At 37.4% G+C, this 10,445-nt stretch overlaps 1 protein-coding gene across 6 annotated transcripts in view; it reads left to right on the top strand.

Moving 5' to 3' along the window:
• ATP9B (ATPase phospholipid transporting 9B (putative)) overlaps positions 1–10,445 on the top strand; it is a 168,778-nt gene that overhangs the window by 98,223 nt on the left and 60,110 nt on the right. The gene's annotated exons all lie outside the window — the stretch shown is intronic.

Below are 10,445 nucleotides of genomic sequence, written 5' to 3' on the forward strand. Positions count from 1 at the left end.
CTCTCACAGCTAAACATTAATTTTCACTTCACTTAGATTATTTTACTGTTACACAGGAATGTGTAGGCGGGCTTTGAATTTGGCTCCACAACCTCCCTGGGCAAGCTCACCCTCACTGAGAAGAAGTTCCTTCTCAAGTAAGTGGAACCTCTTGTGTTCCAGTTTGCACCCATTACCCCTTGTCCTATCATTGTTTATGACACTCCCCCTTTATATATTTATAGACACTTATAAGGTCACCCCTGTCTCCTCTTCTCTAAACTATAAAGACCCAGCTCCCTAGTCTTTCATAAGGGAGATGCTCCACTCCCTTAATCATCTTGGTTGCCCTGCGCTGGACTCTCTCCAGCAGCTCCCTGTCCTTCTTGAACTGAGGGGCCCAGAACTGGACACAATATTCCAGAGACCTACTAACCACCGCCCTTCTAATACATCCCAGGATGCCATTGGCCTTCTTAGCCACAAGGGCACAGTGTTGGCTCATGGTCATCCTGTCGTCCCTATTAAATCACTTAGATTATTTTACTGTACAGTATTTGGCTAAAGCTACCTAGTAGTTTTAAGGGATGTTTATAACAGACTACTGAAATGTATTCGGGCTCCCCAAGTAGGTAGAGCAGGGTAACTGAGGTTCCAGTCAGTACCCAGAACACTCTTCCAGGTTTTTTTGTAAGCACTGAAAATGCTGTCAGGAGATTTGTCTGTGGAAAAGACATCGGAAGTTTGAGTGCTTCCCTCTGTATGAGGTTCTTTCACTTCAAAACAAAGCAAATAGCTCTTCATTTCATTGGTAATGTTTCTAATGTGAGCTGGGGAGAACCCTCAATTCTGAAAAAATGAAACTTCAGTTATAGGCTCTATCTTACAACCTAAACCTGTGTTTAGTACCAAGATCCTTAATTATATTAAGAAAGGAAAAAATTCTTGCAAGAGGTTTAGAAAAAATCAATTGTGACAGGTTACCATTTTCACACCATTCATAGCAAGTTGCTCTGAGTAGGAACATCAAGAATGAAATGATAATACAAATTGCTTGAAGCAGTTATAGCAGTCCCCCGAGTGTATTGATTTGTGTTTCTAATAAAGAGATGCTTTTAAATGTCGCATTGACAGAGACAGGTGATACGTACCATTACGTGGATTAAGGTGGCCTTTTATTATTTTAATCTTTGCAACATACATTTTAAAATAGAGTAAAATGGCAACAGGATGTTTATAGTGCGTAATTATTTTGTCTTCAATCTGATAGAAAGAAGAGCCCTTTAGTAATTTCTCTAAGAATTCTGAACTACTTCTTCCTAATTATTCTCGCAGATGTTTAAAATGAAAATATTTAATATAGCAAATTGATTGGGGAGGATGCATAAATGTAACACTCTTTACCCAGATTCAACTGATTTTGGAGGTACATCAGACTTTTAGTAAAAATTTGTTCATTTTTTTTTTTTGCACAAACATTTCACACAAGAAACTGTGGTAAATGGTAAAAGGATTTGTGTTTTAATTTTCCCTGATGTTTTCACAATTACTAGTAATAGTAAACAGTTGCTCCAGATTTTCATTAGCAAAAGATTAATTAGCAAATAAACCTACAAAAATAAGATCCAGTAGCATGTTGACAAGCTGCAGCATGGCTTTTACTATTATGCCAAAACATGTATCATCTTTGCATAATACTTTAATGTTACAGCTTCTAACAATTGGATGTGTTCTTTCATCTACAATGGGAACTAAATAAACTTAATATTTTCGTTAAGCACTAAGAAGCAAAATACTATATGCACATGCATGGACAAACACAAACTAACAGCCAAATCCAAATAATATTCCTTGGTGTATATTGCATTATCTGTATATGAACACTATGTAATTAGATTAGTAACAGTTCTTTAGGGTATGTTTAGACTGGACATGAGAAAGACTTTCTTTAACAAGAGAGTGGTCAGACAACTGGAACAGGCTTCCTAGAGATGTGACTGATGCCCCAAGCTTGTCAGTGTTGAAGAGGCATTTGGACAACACCCTTAATAACAGGCTTTAACTTTTAGTCAGCCCTGAACTGGTCAGGCAGTTGGACTATATAATCTTTGTAGGTCCCTTCCAACTGAAATAGTCTAGTCTAATTAGAAGTCATACTTTTAAATATTATTTTATCTGCCACTGATAGAAACAGGTCATGCTTGTGTAAGTAAACTGTACTCATTAGTTTCCAAAGGCCTTTCAAGGAGTCGTATTCAGTATTCTAAATACGAATATTCATCTTTTTCTTTGAAGGTGCCTGTATGTGTTATTCTGTGCTAGTTAACCCTGCAGCAAGTAGACAAGCAGTAGTCAGTTCACTCCTCCTCTGTATATTTGTGAGAGGGAATCTTCCTGCGTTTTCTCAAGCTTGACAATAGTAATTACATGTTGGATGGGATATGAAGCATTAGCAGGCAGAAGGATGGCAAAGGGAGTCCAAAATAGTCTTTGAAATTAGAAGATATATTACAGTTGAGTGGTTACATATTCAACTATTAAAAGCAAAACTAAATAAATCTGCACCAAACTGTTGCTAAAACAAAATTAAATTTAGCAATTGTGATACTGCTGCAAACTCAAGAGGAAGAAAGTCTGCCCAATCTTCTGCTTTAGAAAATTGTTCCAAATACTGTTTGGAACTGGATTTAAGTGGTAGACTGTCTCTCTCTGCTACTCTTTGAAAATAATAAAAATAATATTCTAGACATTTTCTTGCAGGATGTGTTGATATGTTCTTGTTAGGACTATAGTTCAGTAATGTGCATGTCTTCTGGCTTTAGGAGAAAGCAAATATTGAGAACTCTAATTCTCAGTTTACATTGCCAAACTTCAATGTCCAGAAATAAGAAATAAATACAGGGGTTTGACTCTTTTACCATTCCTCTCTTCATTGAAATACAGGTGGATGCTTCAGTTGTATTTCTTGCTGGAACATAAAATTGCTGCTGTACTCGGTACTACAAACAGTTTTTCTAGTGGCAAACTTTTAGTTTTTCTGCTTAAGGATAGATGCTTTTTGACTAAATTGATATAAAAATTTAGAGTTGCAGACCTCCTCTATAAACATTGAGCAGAAGAGTAAAACTGAAATAGGTTTAAGCAGACTTGCATATGAAGAAGTGGTGTTCAAGGCTGGGCTGGACAGAGCCTTGGGTGATATGGCTTAGTGCAAGGTGTCCCTGCCCATGACAGGGGGGTTGGAACTAGATGATCTTAAGGTTTCCAACCCTAATTATTCTATGATTCTATGTACCTGTTCAAGCATGTGATTTATGTTTGCTGAAGTATTTAGTCATTCAGACAATAATTTTCTTAGCTTAAAGTCAACAGTTGTTTTATTATAATTATAAAAATGGTTTCATTGCCTAAGGATGCAGAAACGGTCTGAAAAACACAAAGATAGAAGGGAATTTTCTTAATGCATCATTTTAATATGTTTTTAATTCCAAACAATATAAAGAAAAAATATTTCTGACAAGGTTTAATTTCAGTCTAAAATGATGTATGTTCTGTACTTCAGATAGATGTAGAAATGGTAACATCAGTGTTATCATAGTGTGATGACTCTGCATTTCACCTCATTGGCAGTCACATCAGCTTACTCAGGAATGCAGTTCCATCCTTTAAAAGAAAAAAAATAATCAGATTGAATTGTGTTCCTCACAATGCTGTAATCAGTAATCAATCCTGTTTGGATAGATATTCTTAAACCTTGGCTTTCTGGATGAAGTTGGACTTGTCAATGCTAAAGGTCATTTATAGGTGTTAATTAACCAAGAGGGAAATTAACGAACTAAGGTTATTTATTTATTTTGTCTGGCATTTTTGCAGTGTTCTCATTCTTGCCTATTTAAAGTGCAGAATGTTATTTTGTTACCTAAATTTAGAGTTGCTTTTGTGGTTTGGTCTTCATAGAAAGCAAGGTTGTTAGCACAGCCCTTTCGTAAATTATTTGTTTCCATTGGTGACAACAGATCGTGGGGTGTAGTTGAACACAATTTACTTGGAGTGAGACAGAAATAAATTTGAGGAAATGTATTTTGTGTACTAAGATTGAAACATCAAAATTACTTGGACTATGCAATATATATACGTATAATCAAAATATACACAGTAATGCATCAAAATGAGTAGAAATAATCTTAAATATAACTCCTGACAAAACAGTAGCCTCTGTAAAGGAGGTCCAGCATGTAATCTGCCTGGTGTGCTTCAGATTAGTACAAAAATAGTTACATTGCTAATCCTTACAAGCAGCACTCAAAACACTATTTTCCCTCCCCCCCTTATATTATGGATTTCTACGTCTGCTGTTATGTTTTAACATCAGAAGTAAAACTTCATAGTAACCATTCAGTGCAAATCAAAATAGTAATGTGTTTTCCCTAATTCTTAAATAGCCTGAAAGCTAAATACTACATGTCTCATGGTTGGTGCTTTGCTGATCTTTTTTTTTTTTTAATGTCGCTTGGTTTAAGCAGATGAAAATCTAAGAACTGGTATTGGTTTTCTTTTGTGTGTGTGTTGCTCTTGGTTATTTGAAAATGTCCTCACTGGTGAGCCATGAAGTAATAAAAAAATATTTCTATTCTGGTAAAGTGATGCAAAAATTCAGTTCTCTCTGTCCACCCACAAAACTTGTTTTCCTAGTGTTTTGTGACCAAATTTCTACATTTAAAAGGCTTTTCTATGCTTGTCCTTTTCTCTCCCTATTTTATGGGAATAATTTTTGAAAAATACTTCCTAAAAAAGGGACACCTACCATCCACTTCTTTCTTTGCAGTGAAAGAGAGTGGCTGGAGCAGATTTATGTGTTCGCAGAAGTTGATACCACTTTGCCAATTTACCTGTTCAGCATAGCATTTTCACTACTCAAAATACATGCTTCACCTGCCTTGACACACTCTTTGAATGACCTTAAATTTGATAGCCCAGCATATTGTAGTTTCCTTAGAAAGCCATTCTTACCTCAAAGGCTGACATTCATGAGTCTGACTTAAATTTCTGTTTACAAGTACCTATGTTAACACTAGTAGTTCTTCTGTATTATGCCACAAGTCTTCTCTGTAAGAGAAGTAGAATAACATTATCAATCCTGTTTGTTGGTATAGACAGAGGGAAGAAAACACTCCATGAAATCCCCTCTCAAAGAGCACAAACAACTTGCTGTTACCTAAAGAGCTTCAGAAGGACCTTAAAAATGTGTTTACTTTATCCTGCTGTACTGTTATACAGGGGCCCAGTAACTTCAGTTGCACATTTTTCTTATTAAATTGATAATTCGATGTTCACAGTCTGTATGAGAAATTGAGTCCCTTTCTGTGTCTGTATGCATGTAGGGCTTAGCATAAAAGCAGAATTATAAAAGTTGCTGTGGGGCTCTTAATGACAAATTGCAAGTACTTCTTAGAAGAAAAGGATTTATATAGCTGTCCTGGGTTCAGCAGTAGCAGTCATGTTTTTCCTTTGTGTTAGCTGGTGCAGTGCTGTGTTTTGACTTCCAGGCTGGGAACAGTGTTGGTGAAGCCGATGTTTTCGGTTGTTGCTAAGTGATGTTTACCCTGACCAAGGACTTTGTGAGGCTCATGCTCTGCCAGGGAGGAGGGGAAGCTGTGAGGAAGCAGAGATGGGGCGCCTGACCTGGGCTAGCCAGGGAGGTATTCCATACCACAGCAAGTTATGGCCGGGGTGAGGGGTAACTGGGAGTTACCCGGAAGGACACGGGCTTCCGGGTGGGAATCGTTTTCTTGGCCGGTGGTATCGTATTCTCTTCCCTTGTTATTTTCCCTTATCATTGTTGTTGTTGGTGGTAGCGGTGGTGATTTGTGTTGTACATTGGTTGCTGGACTGTTCTTGTCTCAACCCGTGGGAGTTGCACTTTTTCGATCCTCCTCCCCGTTCCTCCGGGAGCGGGGAGGGAGAGAGCCCCGGTTGGGGGGGACGGAGGGGGGGACACGGACCTCGACTGTTGTCAGCTCGGCACCACTCACTGGGAGTGAGTGAACAAGTTACCTGACTGGGTTTAAACCACGACAATAGCACTTTCCTGTGCATAATCCTCCTAAAAACTCTTTTTGTTATGCAATAAAATTGAGAAAGCTGTCACCTACAGGTAGTAAGTAGCCCCCAAATTTAGTTTGTTTCCTCTGCCTAGAGCTTCTGTCCAATAAAGTGCTTAGCCACCAGCCTCCCTTGAAGAGAATCCCTATTTTGGTGTACAAGACAGTTGTTGGGATAAAGCCATGAAGAAACACATGGAATGTAGTATTAGTGCTTTTCTCTCCACATGCTGTTACCTCTGAGCAAAGGAAGGAAATTAGCAAAAGATGGAAAATAGAATACCCCTCCCATAGGCTAGAGTGTCTCAGTGAGGCTGAACAGTATTAGGTAAGGAGGAGGACAAAAGATGTCTTCCCTGAAAAGTTTGGGAAGAAAGATCCGAACAGCAGGAACCAAGCTTGTTCTTCCAAATCTGGGATTAGAATATAGGATGCTTGGAAACAGTCAGCAGTGTTCTGGCAAACCAAAGGCAAAATTTCTGTGTCCTTCACTCTGAAACAGAAAGAATATCTAGCTACTGTCATTACTAGTAACTCCATTAACTGAAACAGCAGGAGTGTGGATTTCAGTCCCTAGATGACGGTATGTAAAGAGTATATTTCCACTTACAGGAATGAGGTTTTCAGTTCTATCTAGAAAACTGGAGGATTACTAGCTTTACACACTATACTAAAACAATGAGATAACAGTAAGACTGAAATTCTTGACTTCTTTGTGTGTGTGGACAGCATTCACTTAAAGCAAACTAGTATGTTGTGCCAATTTACTTGGGGTTTTTGTACACTCCTTTGTTTCTTTTGAAGCACTCTCTATGACTTTTGCAATTGCTTCCTTTCAGAGTCTTAAGACATTTTTATCCACATTACCAGTGCTTCTCAAAGAGCAGTGTGTGTGTATATATACATATATATATTTATACTCTACTTTCGGAGAGAAGAATGTAAAGAAATAAAACGATAAGACTATGAATGGGGAAACTGGGGCAGAAGAGATCAAGGATGATGGGGAGAAACAGGAACAAACACAAAAAAAAACAGGAATTGAAAGTGATCAGTTTAAGGCATTGGGCTTCATTTCTCATACATACTGTTATATCTCAGATACTACTACTATTCGGTTTGCATGCACATGATGTCTGTAGCCTTAGAGCAAACTTGATCCTAATGTATTTTCTTTGGCATCTGGAAAATAATATTAGATCATCACTTGCTTATCAACTTTGCTGTTATATCCCTGGGCTACAGAATTAAGTTGTTCCGTGACATGGCCTGCTATCAATTCACAAGTTAAAGTTTCAGAAAACCTGTGCCCTAACATCTCATTTCTTCTGAAAGCAACAATTAAACATATTATGCAATTGGTGTACTAAGTAATGTGATGGGTCTTTCATCGTTACTGTAATTTAGCATGGTGCACTGCATTGCTAGGCAACATCTGAGTCACCCAGCTTAACTGCTGCTCAAGTACTGAACTGAAGGGCTTGTCTATGCTATGCTATGTTACTGTGCTACATAGAACATGGATGTTGAATCAACGCACATATATGTGACCAGGTGAATTCTACTTCACCTGGTACCACTTTGTTTACACTCCCACTGCAATGCAAAGTATGCAAAGATACACTGTTTAGTTCTAAACAAAATAATGGTTCTATAACAATATATAAAACAAGCAAGGGGAATGGCTCTTTGGTAGTGAGAAAGTATTTTCTCTGTATTCTGAGTAAATTTCTAGGTTTCCTGTATGTTTTAGAGTTAATATCAAACTATTCCATTGATTTTGCTAACTGTAAAATTCCAACAATGTTAAGTACATTCCCTATTTATAAGGGTATAGGAAGATAAAAAATGGTATGTTCCAGATGTGAATGACCAGCCATAAGCCATGTCTAACCTAGAGTCTTAAATTTTTGTTGTTTTTACTTATTGATGTTTTGAGATACATCACTTCCTGATTCAGACACTCCCATTAAAAGTGGCTTGGTTTTTGTTGTCTTTTAGTGTGTTTTAAAGAGGAGTATGTTATCATTTAACTTAGCAGCTAAAGGTCATTTCAGAACAGTGTTTGAGGAAGGTCAGTGGTGGAGTTAAATAATTTCTGCAAAAGTCCCTAAAATCTCACAACAGTCTGAACAACTCTTAAAATAGATTGTTATGGAATAGCAACAGTTTGTTGCTTGTTCACTAGCAACACAGTGCACTTTGCCTGTAGTAACCTGTAGGCTAAAACAAATGCTTTGGGGTAAAAAAAAATAGAAACCATTTGAAATTTGTTGTTCTACAGAAGACAATATGAAAGGCAGATTGCTTGTGTAGCTGGTTTGAGTGTCCTTGTGAGCTGTTAAACAAGGCAGTCCCTGGTGGCTGTTTCATCTCAGCTGCTGCCTCCAGTGCTGCTAATCAGTTGCAGGAGTTTGCTTTTTCACTTGCATTGCTCCTTACGGCTTTGTTGCCACGCAGAGTTAATCATGCCATTGGCAAAATGCAGCTGCTGGGAGGTGGAGAGGGTAGGAGCAAAGGGCACTGCCTCTCAGATACTTGTAACCTCATCTGATTGCTTAGAGCTGCATCACCTTCATAATGCTCTTCCTGCAGGGCTGTGGTGGCAGTGTGCAAGCCAAAGTGGTGGTAACCAAAATACTGATGTTGGGGAAATAGACCATTATGTTTTTTCCTATGTTAAGGTCATGTTCTGTGTGTCAGGTGTTTGTTATAAGAGCAGTGTACCATAGTTGACACTGATTTTTGTGTTTTGGTGTTGGGTTTTTTTGTTTTGTTTGTTTTGTTTTTTTTTTGTGTGTGTGTGGATTTTGTTTTTCTTATGCATATCTTATTAGAAATCTGGAACTTTTAACTTAATTGTTCTGTATGCTTTCCTCAGTAAAGATGAATGTACTCACTCCTGGAACTTAAGAGTTCTAAAAGCTTGATAGTACAACTGTGTAGATCTTTAAGAGCTCTTGTGATTATTAGAAAAACCTGTATTTTTTTCATTTGCATCACCTTAAGAATTAGTAACAATAATTAGTAGAATTCTTTTCACATGTCTCAGAATTTGCTCATTTTTCCCCAATATGGAAAGGAATTACATAGGAAGAACAGAGAGATTAGTTTTTGTGGTGGTTGTGTTCAAAGCAAATTTTTTTTTTTTTCCCGTTATTATGAAGGAAGAGTGTCTTACATGTCAGAAACTAGGATCTTTCAAGAGACCTGCAGAAGATTCTTGAAATAGATGCTCCTCTAATGGTGACATCTTATATCAGGGTGCTTTACAGGCATTATTGTTTAGCTGGCTAGCCTTCTTTTATGTACAGCAAGACAGAGCTTCGGTGTGTTTTTATTTATGAGACTTACTAATTTATGCAGCTGAAGTCTGATGTATTTCTCTAAGTACAGGAGGCTCAGGAACCATCATGATTCACATGACTTGAAATCTTAATCTACAGTGATGAATAGCTAGAGGGAAAATTCTGTGCATATCAGGGCATAGTATTTGTTTTAATACAGGCTGAAAGTAGTCATAACTAAGGTAATTTGCTTATTTCTGTTTGCACCCTTAAAGTAACAAGTTTGTCATATTCTTAACAAATACGATCTCTGCCCTTTTTTACCTTAGTTCAGAGTGCAAGCCTGTGAACAGATTTAGCATTAAAATCAGCATTCCGGGTTGTAGTAGATGAAAATAACGTGGTTTAGATTGTCGATAAGTTTGCAAAGAGTGGATTGCTCTTCATATTCTTCAGGCTAATTCCATTCCCATCGTATCTCTTGGAATGTATCCCCAAACACTGTTTATACAAAGCAGTGTTCAGTTTCATTTATTTTATGATTTAGAGACTTTGTGGAATCTTTTCTTAATCTTATAGTCTCCCAGGAATCTACTTAAATATTTTATTTTATAAAAGTGAAGATAGATGATTTGTGACTCAGCTGAAAATCAGTTTTACTGGTGCCTTCAGGGTTTGAGGGATAGGCTTCTTCTATCACATAAACTAAATTAAAAAAAAAACGACGAGCAAAAACACAACCAAAACCCCAAAAAACCACCAAACAAACAAAAATAAAAAGAACTATGCTGTAAGTTTGAAAGTGGTTGGGCAGTTGTTTATTTCCCTTCTTTGAAGGAACTGTTGAATTTTTTCCCATTTACTTTTTTTTTCTTTTCCATTTATTGTGTTCTAATTGCCTTCAACATGTATGGCCTCTGTTTCTTAATGTGACCCTGCCAACACCAGTCTCTGCTTTGTATTGCATATCCCTTTTTTCTGACTACCTTCCCCCTTGGCTTGTTCTGCTTCTCCACCCTATTGCACTCTTCTCTCTAATGTTTTTGGTAGTTCCACCTACCCCTTTCTTTCATCTCCA

The sequence above is a fragment of the Pezoporus occidentalis genome, unplaced genomic scaffold, assembly GCF_034315485.1.
Source record: "Pezoporus occidentalis ecotype Australia unplaced genomic scaffold, CSIRO_AGI_Poc_V1 ctg2, whole genome shotgun sequence".
Lineage (NCBI taxonomy): Eukaryota > Metazoa > Chordata > Aves > Psittaciformes > Psittacidae > Pezoporus > Pezoporus occidentalis.